Here is a 13,066-nt window from a genome sequence, read left to right as displayed (position 1 = left end):
AGAGCCTGTGCCAGAAATACGTTATCCTCCTTAAACTGCCCATAACTCATAGTGTCCATAATAAAGCAAAACAAATAAACAGAAACCATGCACAGTCCTTGTTCAGACCCAGTTACCTTGTTGTTCATTGTTTAGTCACTCAGTCATGCTCAACTCTTGGCGACCCCATGGACTGCAGTACACCAGGCTTTCCTGTCCTTCACCATCTCCCAGAGTTTGCTTAAACTCATGTCCATTGAGTCAGTGATTCCATCCAACAATCTCATCCTCTGTCCTCCCCCTCTCCTCCTGCCCTCAATCTTTCCCAGCATCAGAATCTTTTCCAATGACTCAGTTCTTCACATCCTGAATTTACTTCTTCACCAAAGTCTCTTAAGGCACAGGGTGTCTGCAAATAGCTGTGACAAAATTCAAATATGGATAAAATTTTTTTCTACTTAACCAAAATCTATCTTCCTTAAAATGAACAAATCATTGGAACACTATTTCAAATGTGGTGAATGAGGGCTATAATTTGTTCAACTTGCCTATTTTCAACTAGGCAAATGCTGTCAGGGTATCATTCACCATCGTCACCATTGCATGCCAGCGAGAAACCCTCTGTACTTGTAAACATTATTTTAGCAGGAGACAAACTTTGAGATTTCAGTGCTTTTAGTGAACTGATATTTTCAGTAAACTTTTTCTGAGCAGCAAAGAACAAGAATTTATTCAGAAATCTTAGAACTGGATATAATCTTTGGCAATAGATGCAGTCCATAAATACCATATTCATACAACTTTTCAAATGAAAATGATCTCCCCAATATGCATTCCTTTCCTACAGATGTTCAAACATCCTGACCCAGGATGGAATCTCAGTCTTATAACCTCATGAGATTACAGCTGGCCAACAAGAGGGTGTCAGGTCATGTATGAACGGGAGTGAGGTGAGAGGCAAGAAAACCAAGTAGATCAGGTTAATATATCATGTTAATATATGAAAGAGAACTTTAAGTAAAAGGAATCCACTGCTTGGAGCTCTTGAGTGGTGACCATTCATCTTGATATCAAAGATCTTTGATTGATAACAGCTGAGTTCCCTAAAGCCTTGGTCACCTCAAAGATACAGGCTAGAGAGTCTATGACTATTAGCTTGAATCTTGTTCTATTACTAACAATTCTATTCTATTATTAACAGTTCTATTACTGTGTGACTTTATATGTTGACTCAATCTCTCTAAATCTGTTTCCTCTTCTATATAATACAGGTTATGATATTCCAGTCATAGGTTTTTACCCGGTTGATTAGAATACATACTTACCTACACACGTGCATAATACATGCACTCATGCTCTGTCACTTCAGCCATGTCCGACTCTTTGCGACCCTATGGACTGTAGCCTGCCAGGCTCTTCTGTCCATAGGGATTCTCCAGGCAAGAATATTGGAGCGGTTGCCATGCCCTCCTCCAGGGGATCTTCCTGACCCAGGGAACGAACCCATGTCTCCTGTGTCTTCTGCATTGTGGGTGGATTCTTTACTGCTGAGTCACCAGGGAAGCCCTTAGTAACAATAAATTATAGTTCATCTCCTCATCCATGGTTCCTAAGGCTAATTATTCCTAAAGATAATAATGCTTTTTTATTGTCTTTATGGACCTTTGTGGCAAAATCAGAAATTTTCTAGTCTTATTTCAGGAAAAGAAAATTATATTAAGAGAACACAAGGATGTGAACTTGGCTCAGCTGGAGTGAAGGTTGAAGGGAAGTGGGAGACAGGACAGTAGGCAAGTTTGTATCTTATGCTTGTTTGTTTTTCTGCTCTAGAGTTTGGAACAAGGTCAGGAAAGAACCCATAGCCCTGGGTACTGTTGTTAATGTGTCCGTAGCTCTCTAACCACTTTGGACTTAATGAGATAATGAGTAGAACTTGGATTCTATTATCCTGTAGGCTTCAAAAGCAGCTCAATGCCGTCCTGACCTCATCTCCTTTAGCTATCTGTCCCTAGGTTTTGTAACACTACCTTTTCTCAACCTCTTTGGTCCTACCTCTTATGTTTTCTCTTGGAAGTGAATTCTCCTGAGTTTCTCATATAAATTATTTAATTTTTTACCAGATTTCTCAAGGGTATTTTCACTGCCCACTTCTCAATGTAAAGCACTAACTCTTATTTGAGAAAGAAAAAAAACAAGCCATAAGAAGGAAAATTCCCCCATTTTCTTCTAACTACATGGGTATACTGTAATCTCTATCACTCATATGACCTTCCATCCCCTAGAAAGATCTGCCTCTTTCTCAGTTCATGACTTCTCCCTGGTCAAATTCATCCCCTTTTCCATACTCGCTATAGCTGTATCATTTATTTCCCCTTCCCCCTCTATTTTTAGCCTCTTCTTTATCAGATCCTTCTGGGTTCTTCTCTGCTCTTTATAACCATGCCTAAGTATCTTTTTTTCTTATATGTAAATAAAAGAATCACTTCATAGTCCATGGATTTTCTGTAATTGATGTGCAATTTCTCTTCATGGTAATGGGAGAGGTGTGAGTTTTCTAGACACACTGTAACCTTCTCCTGAAAATACCCCAAATATCTAATAAAAAATTCAAATCTGCTGATCATAAGTAAATACTAAGTTTTGAATAGAGTCAAAATAGGCTCAACCCTGGGGGTTTTCCTGGGGAATGGTTAAGACTCTGTACTTTCAATGCAAAGGGTATGAATTCAGTCCCTGGTCAGGAAACTAAGATCCCACATGTCCCACAGTGTGGCCTAAAAAAAAACCAAAAACCAAGTCAACCCTTGTGGACAGGTTGGCGGTTGACATCAGGGTTACAAAAATGAATTCATTCACTTATACTTCACATTTCTTTTTATAAGATTTGGGATGTCTTACAAAAAGATAATAAGGAACATGAATAAAATAAAACATAAAATAAAAAAGGAACATAAGCCATCAGAGGAGAGAAGACAAAAAGGGAAATGTACAAATCTCATTCTTGCTCCAAGAAAGGTAGATGTGTACCTAATTCCAAAGGATGGTGCCTCTTCACCAAGGTGTAAGCTCAAGTGGTTTTAACAAGAATGTTCCTTTCAACTGACCTGAACAAAAATTGAAAGAAGGAACGTATAATTCAGAAAAGAGATGTCTGCAGAGGGAAAACAAATGTGATCTAAGTTCATAGCTTTCAGGCAACCTGATATGATCTACTTCAAAAATCAGTAATGGGATTTCAAAAACCAGCAAAGGGATGCAGACCTTTGGTTCTGGCCCTTATTTGGTTTTCTCGATTTTTTGTTTGTTTTAATTTTTTACTTATTCTCTGTAATGTATTCAGTAATTGTTTTAGACGTTTTCTATTTTTTAAAAAAAGCAGTGGGAAGATTGTATGACACATAGAAAGAGCATGGTTCTAAGTTTCATTTTCAGTCCAAATTTAGTACTTACCAGATGCCTGTTCTTGCCAGATGATTCACTTCTCTGAATTTAAGTATTATTGGTTTTCATTAGGAACAGTATGAATGCCTGATTTATTTCCTTATTAAATATTATGTAAATGTCTAGTAAAGTGAACTGAAGTGAAAGTCGTTCAGTCGTGTCCAACTCTTTGTGACCCCATGGACTGTAAGCTGTCAGGCTCCTCTATCCATGGAATTCTCCAGGCCAGAATACTGGAGTGGGTAGACATTCCCTTCTCCAGGGGATCTTCCCAACCCAAGGGATCTAACCCAGGTCTCCCACATTACAGGCAGATTCTTTACCATCTGAGCATTCTTTACCTATCCTAGCTGAACGTCTAGGATATTCGTCAAATTAAAGTCTTCTTTAGAATCTTCATGAATCTTACTTTAGTTCTTTTTGTACTTGAACACATTCCCTACATCATTTTTGCCTATGGAAAAGGAAGTGGATACAGAAGGGAGCCTCTGTTCCCTTCTGTATCCACTTCCTTTTCCATAGGCAAAGATGGCATAGGGAATATGTTTGAGTACAAAAAAGACTAATGTAAGATTCATGAAGATCTTAAAGAAGACTTTAATTTGATGAATATCCTGGAAATTTAATTATGGGAATTAGGAGTCCCACAGGCTTTACATTGAATCAGTCTAAGAGAAGAGTAAGACGATGAGAAAGGGATTAAACCAGACAGCATCAGAATTGTAGAAAAGAAAAACTAAAAGGAATGAAGGAAAGTCAAAGGCATGAGTAGAGGACTTTTTGAGTTGGATGTCCATTTGTTTATTATTCCAAACTACACATATTCGTTGAGGGTCTGTGTTACTCTAGCTTTTATATATATATAACCTAGCATTGATACACACAAGCACTGATTGAGATCAGGAACTGCTGTTATGTCAATTCATATTAAAGCCTAGGTTTTTCTACCTGTACATACAGCAAGTAACATGATGTGGTATTTGAATAAACATGAAGGGATCATCATCTTTCTCAGCCTCCAAGTTCTCTTGCTCTTCTGAGTTTCTTCAACATTGAGGTTTATGGTGCCATAAACCTACTTTTGGGCTTCCCAGGTGGCTTAGCCGTAAAGAATCCATGTGCTAATGCAGGAGACATGGGAAATGCAGGTTGGATCCCTCAGTTGGGAAGATCCCCTGGAGTAGGAAATGGCAACCCACTCCAGAATTCTTGCCTGGAAAATTCCATGGATAGAGGAGCCTGGCTACAGTTCATGGGGTCTGTAGACACAACTGAGCACACGCACCAAACCTACATGTATGGTTCCAGCAACCTCTCTTCCTCAGCTATAGAAAAACCATCTATGAATTCTGATGGCCGCAATTCTGTCAGAAATATTTTGAAATATTTGCCAATAACCCTTTTCTGCATATGCAGCATGCCAACACAAAACAGATGGAACTGAATGCAATTTTGCTTTGTTCCTCTTGCAATAAGACAAGAAAAAATAGGATAGGGAGCCAAGAAGTTGCATCAGTCAGTCAGTCAGTTCAGTTGCTCAGTTGTGTCCGACTCTTTGCGACCCCATGAATTGCAGCACGCCAGGCCTCCCTGTCCATCACCAACTCCTGGAGTTCACTCAAACTCACTTCCATCGAGTCGGTGATGCCATCCAGCCATCTTATCCTCTGTCGTCCCCTTCTCCTCCTGACCCCAATCCCTCCCAGCATCAGTCTTTTCCAATGAGTCAACTCTTCTCATGAGGTGGCCAAAGTATTGGAGTTTCAGCTTCAGCATCAGTCCTTCCAGTGAACACCCAGGGCTGATCTCCTTTAGAACGGGCTGGTTGGATCTCCTGCAGTCCCAGGGACTCTCAAGAGTCTTCTCCAACACCACAGTTCAAAAGCAGCAATTCTTCGGCGCTCAGCTTTCATTGCAGTCCAAATCTCACATCCATTCGTGACAACTGGAAAAACCACAGCCTTGACTAGAAGGACCTTTGTTGGCAAAGTAATGTCTCTGCTTTTTAATATGCTATCTAGGTTGGTCATAACCCTCCTTCCAAGGAGTAAGCGTCTTTTAATTTCATGGCTGCAATCACCATCTGCCGTGACTGGTTAAATTGTTATAGAACAAAAATTTAAAGCAATTGATGAGACACTCAGAGTGAGTCCATTGCAGTACATGGAGAGTAGAACCTACACCAATTTTGACACTGGAAGAAAATATATATAAGGCTGATGGAAGAAAAGATGGGGTTGAAGACCAGAGAATGAGACCATTAGTGTGGCATTTCAAGTCTCAGTAGATAGAGCAGAAATTTGATTACATCACAGGGTACATCCAGCCAAATAATCTACATGAAGTTCATCCAGATTATTTTCATATATATTTGAATGTATAGTAGTGCATTTTCTCTTTCACAAACTCTCATACCTTTCTGATCACTGAAGTATAATTTTGCACACTGGAGATAAATTTATTAAATTGCAAAGTGTTCTGAACACCACCTGGATACTTAGAAACAGTTTACATTCTTGCATAGTGTTTAATGGATCTAAACTAGGCCCATATCAAATGTTGTATAAGTTTATTTTGTTGCATTAACTTTTGATGAAAATCGGGCTTTCAATTTCAGGTGCAGCCATATGTGAATTAAATGAGTATTATGTATGTCATACCACCTTGAAATTTAATGTTCATGCTTTAGTCACAAGTTTACCATCTCCTTTTGACTCAGAATCGAGTCTTTGTGCATTCCACGTGAATGACTGGGAGTGCATTGATGCATTTCATTGTCAACCAGAAAAACAACTGAATTGAGAAAGGAAAAAAAAAAAACAATTGATTTCCACCCATGGTAATTATAAGAGTTTTCTTATTTTGTACAATTCCTGTGCAAAGTTAATCATCCCTTCACAATAACCAAAATATTAATCTTTGTACCACGTTAATGATGTTTGAGCTGTATTTTAAGAAAGTCAATAAAGTGTTGTGAAATCATTTCTTTAGAAGCCTGTATTTCTTTTTTTTTTTTTTTTAATTTCTTCTCTAATTCTGGAGTGGCTGACTGTCTCATTGTGGAATTTCCACCTCTTTTGCCTTTGCTGGATTTACTTGGTACCAGCCAGACCTCTAATGTTATTTTAATGTTGGGAAGGGGGGTCTTGGTGTAATTCATATATTTTTTCATTTTAAAGTTATAATGACTAAGTACACCTGCTCACTTAAAAATTAGTACCTAGTTAGGCAGTTTTCAATAGCCTAATCATCTTTTGATTGTCTGTACTTGTATCACAGGCATTTCACCTGCTCTTCATCTAAACTTAAATGTTTCCTGTTTACACGTCTGAAAACACTGAAAGATGATAATATTTAGAAAACAAAGAAATCCGAAACCTACATTCAAATGCATTATTTATATAATTATCCTGTAATTAAAGTAATTATAGTTTGTGAAAAACTACAGTTTTTTCCTTTAATTTTCATTTAGATTTCTCATGGGATAAGCTGTGAACATGGATAAAGCACATGCACACACAGACACACTCACAAGTAATCGATGATGTTATCTGCGTAATAAATAAAATGTTACCTCCAGATTTAGGGATTTGAAATCTGTTTGTTTTTTTCTTTCCTAAAACAAATACGCCAGGGAAGCCATTCAGTGAGTTAATCCTATAGAAGGGATTACCTAGATTGAACTTTGGCAAATCTTTAATCCTCTATGGTTTCAACAGCAACAGAAAGAAAAAACTTCCAGTTATACCTTGCTGAGCTACATGCTGGTGCCAGAGAGCGCTGGTTGTGTGGTATAAATGATGAGTCTCCAGTGTTTCCTGTAAGATTGGGACAGTGTCAGAGAAGGCCATGAGGCACAAGTGTGCTTGAGGGTGTGCAAAGGAAATGCAGAATTTTCAAAGAAGCCCCAACAAGCACGCACAGTGGGATTGCTGCTATCTTCAATGGAAAGACGTATCAGTCAGTTTGGGGCTATATAGTGCCAGCCGCATTACTGTTTTTTATACTATTTCAAAGTGAACAGCACAGTTTGTGTCCAGTTTTTCATTCTAAATATGCTATTCAACAGTATTCTTCTTTTCTATACCTTGAAATCTATTTTTTTTTTAACCATAGTGAGATCACATTGCACGTTGGGAGCATTAGCTTGAAAGTGAGCTAATAGATCTGACTCTTCAACCATCTTCAGAAGCCCCTTTAAAGAAACACTTGGAACTGAATCACAAAAGTTTTATTTTCTCTGCATTTTTGATCAAGTTTTGTGGGAAGAAGTGAAAAGTACTCAGCATATCTTCTTGCAGTGTCCATAGAGAAATTCTATATTCTCGTATGGACTCCCATAACACTTACCAACTACTTGACTTAAAGCCTGCATGAAAGCACTCAGGTTGTCTATTTGTTGGTTTTAAGACTAGATCATCACCTTTGAAACTAAAGGGAAAACACATAATGAAAAAATAACTCTGTGTCTCTGATTCTTACATCTTCAGGATTAGTGTCCAATACATGGTAACGCTTTAAAAAAAAAAAGATTTTTCAGACCATGCAGTGTCACAGGCTATGTTAGATGCTTTGCATGCATTGCCTCACCCAATCATCACAACAGGCAGGGATTATTATTCCCATTTTACAGGAGAGGAAACTAATTCCCAGAGAAGTTAGGCCAGTTGTCCAAGATCACACAAGTAGGAATTAGAGAAGCTAAGATTCAAACTCAAGTCCACCTGACTCTGAAGTATGTGCTTTTTGTCCTTCGAAAACTTGGTTCCATCTTGGGGTCCCTCCATTAGGGCACATTGAAATCTGCTGACTCTAAACCTTTTCCTCCAGATACATAAATAGATTAATGTTCAGCAAGGGACACACACAAAAAAATGGTTAAAGACAGAGCAATGTATTCCCTAGATGAAATTCTGTCTTAGCCCTTGAAAAGAACCAAAGAGGAAGAAGAGGTGTATTCTTTCCTAGACTTTCAGAAACTCCACATTTCTTGAACAAGACAAGGGAGTCTGGGCCACTTTCTCTGTCCACATTTCATTCACTTGAAATGGCTTGATTTTACATGGGACTTAGCCTGGTAATACTACTTGAAAAAAAAAATCTAAATGAATGTCTAAATTTAATATCTACTTCCTCTTCCCTGATGGCTTCTGCCTAACAGAAGTCACTGCTGGTAAATTCTTCCTGCTACCTGAAATTGACAACTTCATCTCTATGTGCACATATGTATGCATATTAATTGACCCATTTTTGCCATTTGGGGATTGCACCTAGCACACAGAGTCTGGAAACTTTCCTCCTTAGGGGTTTGGACGTGATGACAATCCTGGGTGTTGAGTCCATTCATCACAGAGTGCACATTAGCATCAGTTGCATGCAGTTGATAGGCATTTTCTTAATTAGCTTTTTCAGCTCAGAAAGAACTAATTATGGGTGTGCACTAGAACATGATGATCCTGAAGACAACAAATATTTTATCATGTTTTTTCTGGGACAGCTTTGAATAGGAATTTTGCACTTTTCTCCCTTGATTTTAGTTAGCCCCAAACAATCTCTCTTTTCCATTCACACTTCTAAACAGGATAAATATATACATATATATAATATGGGCTTCCCATGTGGTGTTAGTGGTAAAGAATCTGCCTGCCAGTGCGTAGGAGACACAGTTCAATCCCTGGGTTGGGAAGATCCCCTGAAGAAGGGAATGGCAACCCACTCCAGTGTTATTGCCTGGAGAATTCCTTGGACAGAGGAGCCTGGCAGGCACAGTCCATAGTGCTGCAAAGCGGCCTGACTTAGCAACTAAACAACCACTAGAACTGTGACATACATAATTTTTATATACATGTGATACATACAATTATATATATAATTAGTATTATATATATATATTTATAATATTCATCACCAAGTATTCATGAAACACTAAACTGTCAATTGTACTAGATTCAGCTGTGGGGAAAATAAAGACATGCAAAGTAAAATAAAAAGTCACTGTCTAATAAGGAAGTTATTTTCAGTAATTCATGGGCTAGGTGTTCTAATTACAAAAATATCACGTATGTATTTGGCATAATAACATTTAACTGCTTTTTATCTAACAAATGGATATTTTGTGTGGTTCAAAGTAATAAGCCCATATACATAACAAACACAAATTTTTGTTTCAACATGGAAAATTTGAGAGTAGAATGCATAAAGCATCACTTTTAGGTACAAAAAATAAGTATGAAATATAAATGGAAAATTTCTGGTTAAATGAGAAATCATATTATTTCAAAAGAAACTAACTTTTAAAGATAGGCAAACATTTTAAATCTCAGGTTTTCACCTGATGTTTTATCCCATGCAATCAAATGACTCACATCATACAACGACTGGGTTTCAGAAATGGAACAACTGGGACAAATTGATGAGTCCCAATACTGATCTCAGAGGGAAAGCATTGGGCAGTCCTAAGAGAGATCGTAGTTTTCTGCCCAGGAATTGAATCTGGGTAACCTGGATGAAGGCAATGGCAACCCACTCCAGTATCTTGCCTGGAAAATCCCACGGACTGAGGAGCCTGGTAGGCTGCAGTCCATGGGGTTGCCAAGAGTCGGACACGACTGAGCAACTTCACTTTTCACTTTCATGCATTGGAGAAGGAAATGGTAACCCACTCCAGTCTTCTTGCTTGGAGAATCCCAGGGACAGAGGAGCCTAGTGGGCTGCCGTCTATGGGGTCTCGCAGAGTTGGACACGACTGAAGCGACTTAGCAGCAGCAACCCTGGATGAAAGCCAAGAGACCTAACCACTAGACCAGCAGGTGGAAGAGGTTAGAAGCAAATTGGCCCTGGCTCTTTCCCTCATTTGAAAGCAAGAATGTATGCAGGAGGCAAAAACTGTAAAAACAGGTACAAAGTTTGTTATTAGAGACACAGCACAATGAATGGGAGTGCACACAGAGAAACATTTAAAACAATTCAGGTGTGGAAGGCAGAAATGCACACCCAAAGAGGAGTGCAGGTGTCCTGAGTAAGGAGTGCAGTAAGTCAAAACAGGCAGAGATACACACCTGGAGAGAAAGGATATGGGCGTCCGCTCTGATGAGGAGGAGCGCAGTTAAGTCAGAAGTCAGAGATGCACATCCTGAGAGGTCCTGAGTGAGGAGGAGCGCAGTAAAGAAATGATATAAGTCACTAACACAGGACATTCCTTCCAGGTCTTTGTTTACCTTTGTCTGATTATCTTGTTTCTTTCTTCACACCTGACTGGTCCTTGGACCCTCCCCAAGATGTGTGTGCAACTTTTTTCTAAGATGGATCCCACCGCAGAAGCCTATGGGCACATATCCATATTATGGGGTGGGGCCCCCTCCCTTTTCTACCCCCAAGAAAACTTCCTGAGAATGCAGACAGGGAAGTAAGTCTTCCTGAACCTTGGGAGTGGGCACTTTACCTCTTTGCTTTAGTGGAGCTCAGCTTTTACCACTAATTTGTCCTTGGAGTGTCTGGGTGAGAACAAAGCTAGAATTGTACTCTACTTATATTGGGGGGCTCCAAAATCACTGCAGATGATGACTGCAGCCATGAAATTAAAAGACACATACTCCTTGGAAGGAAAGTTATGACCAACCTAGATAGCATATTAAAAAGCAGAGACATTACTTTGCCAACAAAGGTCCATCTAGTCAAGGCTATGGTTTTTCCAGTAGTCATGTATGGATGTAAGAGTTGGACTATAAAGAAAGCTGAGCACAAAAGAATTGATGCTTTTGAACTGTGGTGTTGGAGAAGACTCTTGAAAGTCCCTTGGACCGCAAGGAGATCCAACAAGTCCATCCTAAAGGAGGTCAGTCCTGGGTGTTCGTTGGAAGGACTGATGCTGAAGCCGAAGCTCCAATCCTTTGCCACCTCATGCAAAGAGCTGACTCACTGGAAAAGACCCTGATACTGGGAAAGATTGAAGGTGGGAGGAGAAGGGGAGGACAGAGGATAAGACAGTTGGATGGCATCACTGACTCAGTGTACATGAGTTTGAGTAGGCTCTTGGAGTTGGTGATAGACAAGGAGGGCTAGCATGCTGCAGGCCATGGGGTCACAAAGAATCAGATACGACTGAGTGACTGAACTGAACTGAACTGAAAAACCCCAGGTGTCCGGCTCTGGGGCCAATATCTCCTACCTCAGTACTACCACAGGTCCATGGGTATTAAAGAACAGTTCTAGAAGTTCCTGTTGTGTATGCTAAGTCACTTCAGTCGTGTTCAACTCTTTGTGACCCCCATAGACTGTAGCCCGCCAGGTTCCTCTGTCCATGAGATTGTCTGGTCAAGATTATTAGAGCAGGTTGCCATTTTCTCCTCCAGAGGATCTTCCGGTTCCATTGATAGAACCCACGTCTCTTGTGTCTCCTGCTATGGCAGGTAGGTTCCTTACCACTAAAGCCACATTCAGTAAATGGATGTTGTAAATTGAAGCAGTTTCATCAAACATTCATCAACAATGTCCAAATAGTTGATTTTTGTTATGAATTAGATAATATCAAATATTTGAGGAAGGTAACATCTACTTCTGTTCATGGTGTTTAAAACATATTAACAAGCATCTTCCTAAACATTTCCACCCTGTATTTTTTACTGCTATTGGGTCACAATTGCCTGGCCCGAGGCTAAAAGATTATTTTACTGGGCTTCCACATTTTAAATTTGATGGCCCATCTGTTTTTCTTGTTTTACAAGCTATTTGTCTAATTAAACCCATTGTTAAACAAAACAACTCAGAATGGCAGTTATGTCAGATTGCAATTTACACCTTTAGAAAGGGATTTAGGAGAACAATATTATTTTAGCACATTCCTTCACTCTCAAATCTTCATTCAGATTTATGACTTGGCTCCTTTGTTTTAATCTTGACAATCTGGAGGAGTTTCAAAATGAAAAAAAAAAGTTAATGTTCATTTTGTTGTTTTACAAAGATATTATTACAAAAGAATTGGAAAGGACCTAGGAGATTATTTGGCAGTAATTGAGACACAGAGATGAGGCTTTTGTCCAAAAGTACATAAGCAGAGGGCTGCAAAGTCAAGGTCCCCTGACCCACAGACTTGTTCTGTCCGTAACTCCATGTGAAAGTGTTAGGGGAAGCACACTGACTGAAGCCGCCCGCGGTGACCAGGTGCCATAGTTATCAATGGCATGAGTTGTTTTATGACAGGAGGTCTGGTAAGGAACATGGAGCTAATAAGCCACCACCAACTGGAAGAGTCAAAATCTCTTGTCTCAAAATAATGCTTCTGTGGGTAAACATTTCTTAGTTTATAGATGTTTAATTCCAGCTTATTTCATTTTAATCCAATAAGCAGATACTTTATGTAGAGAACAGGATTAGACACCAAAGGCACCAACACGTAATTCACTTCAGTTTTCTACTGGGTCTTCAATATGCTTAGAATTTTCTCTGTTCCACACCAACATCATCTCTGCTCCATCCACTGAGAAGCCTTCCCCGATGTTGCTTCCCCCAAACTTCGATGCCATTTTCAAGATAAACCTTGAAAGTCACTGTTCCCATGAAGTTTTACTTAATATTTGTCTCTTCCTAAGCTAAACTTGGGCTTCCCTAATGATTCAGCAGTAAAGAATCCACCTGCAGTGCAAGGGAC

This window comes from Bos javanicus, chromosome 14, assembly GCF_032452875.1.
Source record: "Bos javanicus breed banteng chromosome 14, ARS-OSU_banteng_1.0, whole genome shotgun sequence".
In the NCBI taxonomy this organism is placed as follows: Eukaryota; Metazoa; Chordata; class Mammalia; order Artiodactyla; family Bovidae; genus Bos; species Bos javanicus.
The sequence above is the reverse complement of the archived record's forward strand: the minus strand, read 5'-3'. Positions refer to the sequence as shown.